We start from the raw sequence: 10398 nt of genomic DNA on the forward strand, positions 1-10398 counted from the left end.
GGAATTTGAATGGCTTTCATCTTATAAAAATTGAGCAAGTTATGGTCTTGAGAAGTTGACCTCCTAACTTGGGTTCAAACAAAATGACCTATAATCTTTCACCATAAAAAATGACTTTCCAAGCAAAACTAGCTCTAGAAGTCAACATGAAAGTTGTTTGTTTGTGATGTAATTTTGAGTAACTTTTATCTTGGAATCATTTTCATATGACAATAATTGTAGGAGATAAGGTCTAGGGAACCCCAGTTTTGACCAGTGGACTTTCTCTGGTGATCCACCATGAACAATCTTACTAGCTTGACATTCTCTTAATTTTTAGGACTCATGGAAGATCATATATATGTAAGATGATGTAATATAAAGTATACCTTGAAATATTTGATCAATTGATGAAGAAACTTATTGAGGAAGTCACACAAGATACCCAGATGAATTAGGGTTTCCAAGGCAAGCAAACTTCAAACTCTTGATGAATTCTTGATCAAAATGATATGTGAATACCATGGGGATCCATATATAATATCTAGAACCAATGTGAACCATTTCTTGATTGATCTCCTTGCCTTGAGGGTCTTAAACCCTAGATATGAGCTTGATGGAACATAGGTGAGCATACACACTACCTACAAAAGCAACAAACTATACATTGACATATTTTTGGTTAGTAAATAATGAAAGACAAAGTATGTGTATTCATTACCGGTTACTGGGTAAGAATAGCCTACTGGGGAAAATAGGGTTTATAACTATTGGTTACTGTGCAGAATACCAAAGAGAGAATATCCGTCATCGATTAGGATAAACATATCTAGGATAGACTTAGAGGAAGAATATTCGGCATTGGTTAGGATGAACATATCAAGGATAGACCACCTGGGTAAAAATAGGAACTATATCTATCCGTTACTGGATAGAATACCAAAGAGAGAATATCCGTCACCGATTAGGATGAACATATCAAGGATAGACTCAGAGGGGAAAGTAGGATTTACAACTACCGGCTACTGGGTAGAAGACCGCAAAGAGGAGAAAACCCGTCATCGGTTAGGATGAACATATCAATGATTAACGCTCTGGGGAATGAAATAGGGATTACAACTACCTTTTTACTAGGTAGAAAACCATAAAGGGGAGAATATCCGTCATTGGTTAGGATGAACATACCAAGGATAGACTACCTGATGAAACGTGAAAACGAATCCGCTAGGGAACATAAAGGAGGTAAATTATTTTTACCGGGTATTGGGAAAAAGTAAAGTACCTGCAAATCGAAAAGAATATTACTAGTTATTGGGTAATAGACTTTCGGGGGACCAAAAATATCTGTCTAGATAAGAGCTAGAAAGAAACAATCAAACAAAGACTCAACCCGATGAGGATATAACTCAGGGGGTGTGGTTCCATCCAGATAATCAATTGGGGAGGAAACTGAAATAATAATCACCCACGAGGAAATAACCCAGTGGGGAATGAGAAAGGTTAAATTCTTTCAGCTTAAGGGGGTGACACCCTACCATTGAAAGAGGACAGACGCACCAAATCTGCATGGGGAAACAATATCACCGTAGCAGTGGATAAAGAATCAAATGCGATAACATGCATAATGAAATATCTGATGTATGAATGTGTATGATTATTATTGATAATTATGCTGAAAAAACAATCACAAAGGATACAAATGTCACCGATTTGAATCATCGTTACAATACTCGACTAATCTCGACGAGATGGAAACACCAATTGGAGAAACATGCTGGGGATGGACGCAAATCAACTAGTGCTGAACATCTCAAACCTAGCCGGGGAAAGAGGGAAGATCTGCCAAGGATCTAAATTATCAACTCTGCGAGGAATTTTAGGTGAACACCATATCAAATGAGAGACAACATCGTAGGGGACCACATCGAATACTTGCTCAAGAATCGCCACTGCCGGAGATCAGAAGTGAACTCCGTTGGGGACTTACAGGAGATAAAACTTTATACTGAGTCCATGCAAACCGTTGAGAATGTGAGCCTATAACTCCGTTGGGGGGGGGGGGGGGAATTACAAACTCAGGTGGGGAAACTGACTTGCCGTTGGGGAGGAAAATGTTACCAAACCAACCGCTTAGGGAAGACCAACAATGCTTCGCACTTTAGGACTTACCTGTTCTTAGATTGTTTTTGATATTCCTTATGAAATCAATTGCCTAAAAGTAATCGCTTTCATTATTATTTAAGAAAAATGATTTTACTTATTAATTTAATTTCAAAATTATCATCATAAGGTTCAATTCTATTTAGCTGAATAAATAAGAGTAGAAACAATTGGATACAAAGCTCAACTTTATTTAATAGAATGGTAATTTACATGGAAAAGAGACTATATTGAATACAATGATCACTACTCTCCCTACCCACTTCAATATCCACTGTGCTTTTAGCTTCAGTTGAGAATGATGAATCAGAACTGACTGACTTGCTAAAAACTTTCCTCATGGCTAGGGATCAACCGTATGCATTTACTTGCCATAATCCCTAATTTTTGCATAGATTTCCCCAGGGTGTGGTACTCAATCTATCGGGATAAATTTTCTATTTTATGTCTCTAATTTTTGGCTAGATCGTCCTTTCGGTTTTTAATCACCGAGACCCTCATTTTTGCCTAAGCTGCCCTTTCGGGTTTTCAAATTAGCGAGTTGTTATTTTCTTTTTAGGTGAAGTATTTCTTGACTGCATCGGCATCACAGGACGAGTGAACTCTTCACCATCCATAGTTGTAAGAATCAAAGCACCACCTGAAAATGTTATCTTAACAACATATGGGCCTTCATAATTAGGAGTCCATTTGCCCCTAGCATCGGGTTTAAAAGATAGAATCTTCTTGAGCACATGGTCACCTTCTCTGAACACACGAGGCCTGACCTTCTTATCAAAAGTCTTCTTCATTCTCTGCTGGTACAACTGACTATGACACATGGCAGTCAACCTCTTCTCTTCAATTAAATTCAGTTGGTCATATCTAGTATGGCACCATTCAGCTTCTCTCAACTTGGCTTCCATCAAGACACGCAATGATGGGATCTCAACCTCTATTGGGAGTATAACTTCCATACCATAAACAAGTGAGAAAGGGGTTGCCCCTGTTGAAGTGCGGATGGATGTATGGTACCCATGCAAGGCAAATGGGAGCATCTCAGGCCAATCTTTGTATGTTATAACCATCTTCTGAATGATCTTCTTAATGTTCTTATTTGAAGCTTCAACAACAAATACAAGAGCTGGCCTATCATGACGCATCACAGTAAGATTGAGAACTTCATTCCAGAAATTTACCACAACCATTGAAGCCAACGCTGCAAGAGCATCTACCATCCAGTTTTCATCTCGAGGGATATGATAAAACTCAACCTTTGTAAATAAAGTTGAAATCCTCCTCAATAATCTCTATATGGTATCAAACCGGGTTGATTCGTCTCCCATTCACCTTTGATTTGATTCACAACCAATGCTGAGTCTCCATAGACGTCAAGATACTTGATTCTGAGATCAATGGCCTCTTCAAGCCCCATAATTCAAGCTTCATATTCAACCATGTTGTTTGTACACTTGAAAGTTAATCTAGATGTAAATGGAAAATGAGTGCCTTGAGGAGTAATAATCACTGCCCCAACGGGAACCAGGTTCTTACCCTTCTTCAAGCAATGGTTCATCACAATCTTTCATCTTCAGGTACAAGATCTCTTCATCAGGAAAATCATATTGTATTGACTGATAATCTTCAATTGGTTGGTGAACCGAATGGTCAGCCAAGACACTACCTTTGATAGCTTTTTGAGATCGGTATTCGATATCATATTCTGATAACAACATCTGCCAATGGGCAATCGTCCCAGTTAAAATAGACTTCTCAAAAATGTACTTGATTGGATCCATTTTAGATATCAACCAAGTAGTATGATTTAACATATATTGGCGCAGACACTTAGCAACCCAAGCCAATCCGCAACAAGTCTTTTTCAACATAGAATACCGAGTCTCACAAATGGTGAATTTCTTACTGAGGTAGTAAATGGCATATTCTTTCTTTCCAATTTCTTCTTACTGACCAAGAACACAACCCATACTTTCATCAAGCACATTCAAATACATGATCAAATGTCTTCCTTCAACAGGCGGAGACAAAATCGGAGGCTCAAGCAGATACTCTTTAATACTGTCAAAAGATTTTCGGAAATCTTCGGTCTAATCACAAGACTGATCTTTCCAAAGAAGCTTAAATATAGGTGCATACGTGGCAGTCATATGCGATATGAATCTTGAGATGTAGTTCAAGCGGTCGAGAAAACCTCTAACTTGCTTCTCAGTTTTAGGCGCATGCGTTTCTTGTATTGCTTTGACCTTGGCAGGATCAACTTCAATACCCTTCTCTCTGACAATATTGCCTAACAACTTACCAGAACGAACACCAAAAGTACACTTATTGGGATTCACGCGGAGTTTGTACTTCCTCAAACGCTGGAATAACTTCAACAAATACTCAACATGTTGTTCTTCATCACTTGACTTAGCAATCATGTCATCAACATAAACTTCAATCTCTTTATGCATCATATCATGAAAAGAGTGGTCATAGCTCTCTGGTATGTTGCACCATCATTCTTTAAACCCAAAGGCATCACTCTATAACAGAATGTTCCCTAGGGTGTAATGAATGTGGTATTCTCCATATCTTCGAGTGCCATCTTGATTTGATTATAACTAGAAAATCCGTCCATAAACGAAAAGACTTTGAATTTAGTTATACTGTCTACCAACATATCAATGTGTGGCAGACGAAAATCATCTTTCGGACTAGCCTTGTTCAAATCTCTATAATCGACACACATACAGACTTTTCCATCTTTCTTAGGAACAAGCACAATATTGACCACCCACTGCGGATATTCGGAGGTAACAAGAAAACCATCATCAATCTGTTTCTACACTTCCTCTTTGATATTTACTGCCATATCAGGATGAGTTCTCCTCAGCTTCTACTTGACCAGCGGGCATTCTGGCTTCAATGGCAATCTATGCTCCACAATTTCAGAATATAACCCAGGCATGTCTTGATAGGACTAAGCAAACACATCTGAATACTCTCGAAGAAGATCAATCAACCCGTTCTTAGCTTCTGGACATAGTTGAGACCCAATCTCACCTTCCTTCACATCATCTTCAGAACCCAAGTTGACTAGTTTAATCTGCTCTTCAAACGGTTGAATGGATTTTTCCTCATGCTCAAGTAAACGAGATAATTCACCAGATACTTCATCATCAGTCTCTTCCTCAGCCTCAAACACAGGGTAATCAAAGTTTGGAGAGGAAGTAGGATCATTGTATTCAATGGGTTTGGGAACCAACCTTCATAATGATTTGATATTTTGATTTTAGAGAAGTGAATTGTGACCAAATATTATGCAGTTGGGAGATTATTATTTATTTATTCATGTTTTTTTGTGATTACCATTTTCAAAAAAGCAAAAATAAAAAATAAAACATCATAAATGTGGATGATTAAAATTGTATTCTATTAATGATAATTGAAATGCCTACCAATGTTCACTTCTCCTTAGGCATAGGAGAAGGATTTTTCTTTTAAAAAAATGAAAACAAATTACTAAGAGCGGTGAACAACAATAAGAAAATCAACAGCAACCCAATTGTTGCAAGTATGGTCATGCGTCACAAAGTTGGCGCAATCTTCGTCTTCATCATCCTCAATCACAGCAGCTAAGTGTTGATAATTATCATGAATGAACCTTCCTCTACGGAAACTTGGTTGCATATCTTCAGCTTTGACGTTGAACGACCCTAGTTGAAATCCCAATCCGGCCCTATTCTTGTTTTCAGCAATCTCTATCACATGACCCCACTGATCAATGTTGTTAGTCTCAATAGCTTTATGAGCATCCTTCAAAGAAGACACGCGTGCACCGATTTTCTTCACTTCAATAATAGATAAGGCTTGGAATGGAGTTCCAACCTCCTCCTCAACTTCAACATAAGAAAAGGCTGACAGATGGCTTACTAAGAGCACTTTCTCTCCACCGACAATGACAAGCTTGTTGTTCTTAACAAATTTAAGCTTCTGGTGTAGAGTAGATGTCACTGCACCTGCTTCATGAATCCATGGCCTTCCCAATAAACATCTATAGGTTGGGTGGATATCCATTACTTGAAAATTAATTTGGAAGTCACTCAGACCTATCTTGACTAGAATGTCCACTTCACCAATGACAATTTTACGTGAACCGTCGAATGCCTTAACGATCACACAATTGTATCTCATAGGGGCGCCTTGATAAGAGAGTCTGGACATAGTTGATTTCTGAAGCACGTTCAAAGAAGAACCAGTATCGACCAACATATTGGATAGTGCATCCTCCTTACAGTTCATTGAAATATGGAGTGATAGGTTGTGATTTATGCCTTTCTCAGGAAGCTCTTCATCACAAAAGCTCAAATTATTGCAAGAAGTGATGTTAGCAACAATGTGGTCAAACTTGTCCATAGTACCATCGTGCTAAACCTAGGCCTGCTATAGTACTTTTAGCAATGCTTCTCTGTGTGCTTCAGAATTCATCAACAAACACAACACCAAAATCTTTGACAGAGTTTGGAGCAGCTGCTCCACCACATTAAACTCACTCCTCTTAATCAAGCGCAATACCTCATCATCATCATTAGGCTTCAGCTTGCTGGATTCACCAGACTGACACACTAGAGCACTAACTGGATTCCCCATAGGTACAACCACCTTCTTACTGTTTGTAACATCCTCTACCTCCCTTGGAAATACCAGACCGAAGACACGACCATTACGGGTCACCTTTGCAATATCAGCTATATTCACCACAAAATCTGCTACAAGCAACAGAATCTCTTAACCATTCTCCACCATTGTGGCACTATACTGATAAGGCACAACTTTATCGGATGCGTACAGGACGGTGCCCACTAACCGTATCACTAACGGCGATATCGATCTATTAATGTTGTTGCTGTTGTTGCTATCAAACTGGATTATTACCCTCTCAGGGGTCTTGAACACAGGAACAATCACATTGACATCATCTATCTCCTTTGACTGACAAATTTGGATAATCCCTTCATCCATCAACCTCTGGTTATCCCTCTTGGCAATGGCACATCCTCGAGGGTTTACACTGCAAATATCACAACCATCATGGTTATGCTCACAATCACCGACCAAACATATATCACTATGAATTGCAACTAAAGACTATCTGATATGGAAGACATCATAAACCTTATACTCTCCAGGACAACCATTTACCATATTGACAGAAGCATTACCATAAGCGGGTAATAAATTAGCTTTCACATTAGGCGCACGATCCCGAAAGGAAACCATCCCACTCTTCACAAGTTTTTGTACTTCATACTTCAACGAATAACAGTTCTCGATGTCATGGCCATGGGCTCCCTGGTGAAAGGCACAACGGAGTTCAGGTTTGAACTACCATGGAAATGGCTCAGGAATTTGAGGTGGATTTCTGGGTTTAAGTAGGTCCTTGAGAACCAAGGATGAATATAATTAGGTGTAAGACATATGAATAGGGTCAAAAGAGACCTCTTCCTCTCAAAGTTTTGCTGGTTATTATTGTTGTTGTTGTAGTTGGTTCTTTGTTGCGGTTGTTATTGACGTTGTTGTTGTTGAATTGGAACTGATTGATTGTTGAAACTGTTTGAGAACACGGGAATTACTGAAGAAACTTGATGTTGATGCTGAAGCGGTTGAGAACTCCTTCTGACATGAGGCCTCCTCTACCTCTCTATAGATACTGAATTAGTTTCCCCCTCCTTTTTCTTAGAGAAACCACTCCCATACTTCTTACTGGACGATGCTTCTTCCTTAGACAGACGTCCTTCATGGACTCTCTCTTATAACCTTATCCCCATATTTACCATTTCGGTAAAGTCACTAGGGGCACTGGAAATCATAAGTTCGTAATAAAACAAACTCAAGGTCTTAAGGAAAATCTTTGTCATCTCTTTCTCTTCCAATGGAGGATTAATCTGGGTAGTAAGTTCCCTCCATCTCTTAGCACACTCTTTAAGTGTCTCCTTATCCTTCTGATACATAGACCTCAACTGGTCTCTATCAGGAACCATATAAATGTTGTATTTATACTTCTTAACAAAAGCTTCACCCAAATTGTTAAACGTACGAATACTTCCACTGTCTAGCCCCATATACCATCTCAGAGAAGCACCAGTCAAACTGTCTTGAAAGTAGTGAATCAATAACTGATAATTATCAGTTTGAGTTGACATCTTTCTAGCGTATATAACCAGGTGGCTTAGTGGACAAGTGTTTCCCTTATACTTTTCAAAGTCAGGGACTTTGAACTTCATCGGGATCTTCACATTTGGTACCAAGCAGAGTTCGACAACAATCTTACCAAACAGGTCCTTTCATTTCAATGTTCTTAACTCCTTTCGCAACTCAAGGAACTGATCTTTCATTTCGTCCATCTTCTCATAAACATCTGGGCCATCAGATGGCTCAGAATGGTAGATGGTGTCCTCAACATGGGGCAAGGTATGAACAACTAGAGGAGGCACAAACATGACTGGGCTAGATGCCGGTATAGAGACAAAGGTAGGTGCAAACCCTTCAGGAAGAAAGTTTGGTGGCATCCCCCACGGGAACCCAGCAGGTATGGAAGGACCAAATTGGCTAGCAGCAACGGGAACAATCGAGGTAGTAACCTCAGAAATGACAGTCCTCTGGGGAGGAGTTGAGGGAGTAGGTGAAGACTGATTCTGCGCAGTAAGAATATACTCCATCATGGCAGTCAATTATGCAATCTCATCATTTAGCTCTATATTCTCTTGTTCCAAATGTTCCATGATCTTAGGTTGATTAGCGCGAGTGTCGTATCGGTGAGTCAGCTTGACTGAAGCACAAAAGAATAACCGATAAGACATCTGAAAGAAGAAAACATGATATGCAAATGATGCATGAAATGCAATGTTTTTGTTTATTTAATTTCAGGGAATATACTGTTTTATTTGCAAGTATATAATTTTAAGGAATCTCCTTTATTCATACAATTTGAAAGGATTACACTGAGTACAATTTCAGAAACCAAAGTACAAATATAAGAGAAAAGGAAACTAATTATCCTAAGGATCCCCTAGTAACAGTGTCAGATGACCTGGCTGCGGCCGCGTACTTCCTTCGGATGCATCGAATCTCAGTCTCAAAAGATGTCTTCATTTGAGCTTTCACAAGGAGAAGTTGATCAACAATCTTCTTCCAAGCACCGGAAGGTTGAGGCATACTAGAGGAAGATGAACCCTCTGCTTCTCTCTGTCTCTTCACTGCTCAGTCTTCAAGAAGTTCAATAAGTGCATATTTGTCCTTTGACTCAAGCTGCAACTCCTCACATCTCTCTCTCTTGTTTCATCTTGGCGAGGGCGTCTTCCAACTCCTCTACATATTGGTTAGAGAGAGTTGATGGCTCAGCCACAAACAAATACATAGGTCTTTCACAAGCGTACAACATCTTCAACTCCAAGGCTCTCTTCTTCACCCAAGTAGTGTAAGCCTCAAAAGCTACACAATTGCATGGACCAAGCTCGGATCTTCCTTTCCTATGCACATTATGCAAAACGTGTATCATCTTCTGCTTCAAATGTTGGGGATTTTTACCCTATTGATAGAAAAGACCTTCTAACTGAGTGTTATTAGGTTTGTCTCTCAAGGAGAACCCAAGTTGACGACGAACCAAAGCAGGGTTGTAGTTCATTCTTTCTTGTGTACCAATGAGAGACACATTAGATAATTCACCACAACTATCAATAATATCCAATCTACCTAATCCAGAATCATACCAAATAATATCATCATTAATGAGAGACATGAGTCTCTGAGACCACCGTAGACATTGCTTGTTCTCCAAGAAAGTAGACGTTTGCGAAAAGTGCAAAATAAACCACTTATATAGAAGGGGAACATAACACACAATAGTCCCACCAACTTTAGAATTCCTCAAATGCAAAAAGAAATACATACCACCCAACATAGTAGGTACAAGATTCCCAATCAAGAAGATTCTAATAGCGTTAACATCAACAAAACCGTCAATGTTAGGGAACAAAGCCAAACCATAGATGAGCAACACAAAGATGGCTTCAAAAGTATCCATACTACCGGCTTGAGCAAAGACAATACCCTTACCAATGAGAAACTCAGAAGTCAACCCAAACATTCCTCCTTTCTTCACCCAATAAGCCTCAATCTCAGACATCTTTAGATGAAGAGCTTCAGCTATGATATGAGATCTGGGAACCTCCTCTAATCCACTAAAATGCACCTTCTCAGAAACAGGTATCCCCAAGA

The sequence above is a fragment of the Lathyrus oleraceus genome, chromosome 3, assembly GCF_024323335.1.
Source record: "Lathyrus oleraceus cultivar Zhongwan6 chromosome 3, CAAS_Psat_ZW6_1.0, whole genome shotgun sequence".
In the NCBI taxonomy this organism is placed as follows: domain Eukaryota; kingdom Viridiplantae; phylum Streptophyta; class Magnoliopsida; order Fabales; family Fabaceae; genus Lathyrus; species Lathyrus oleraceus.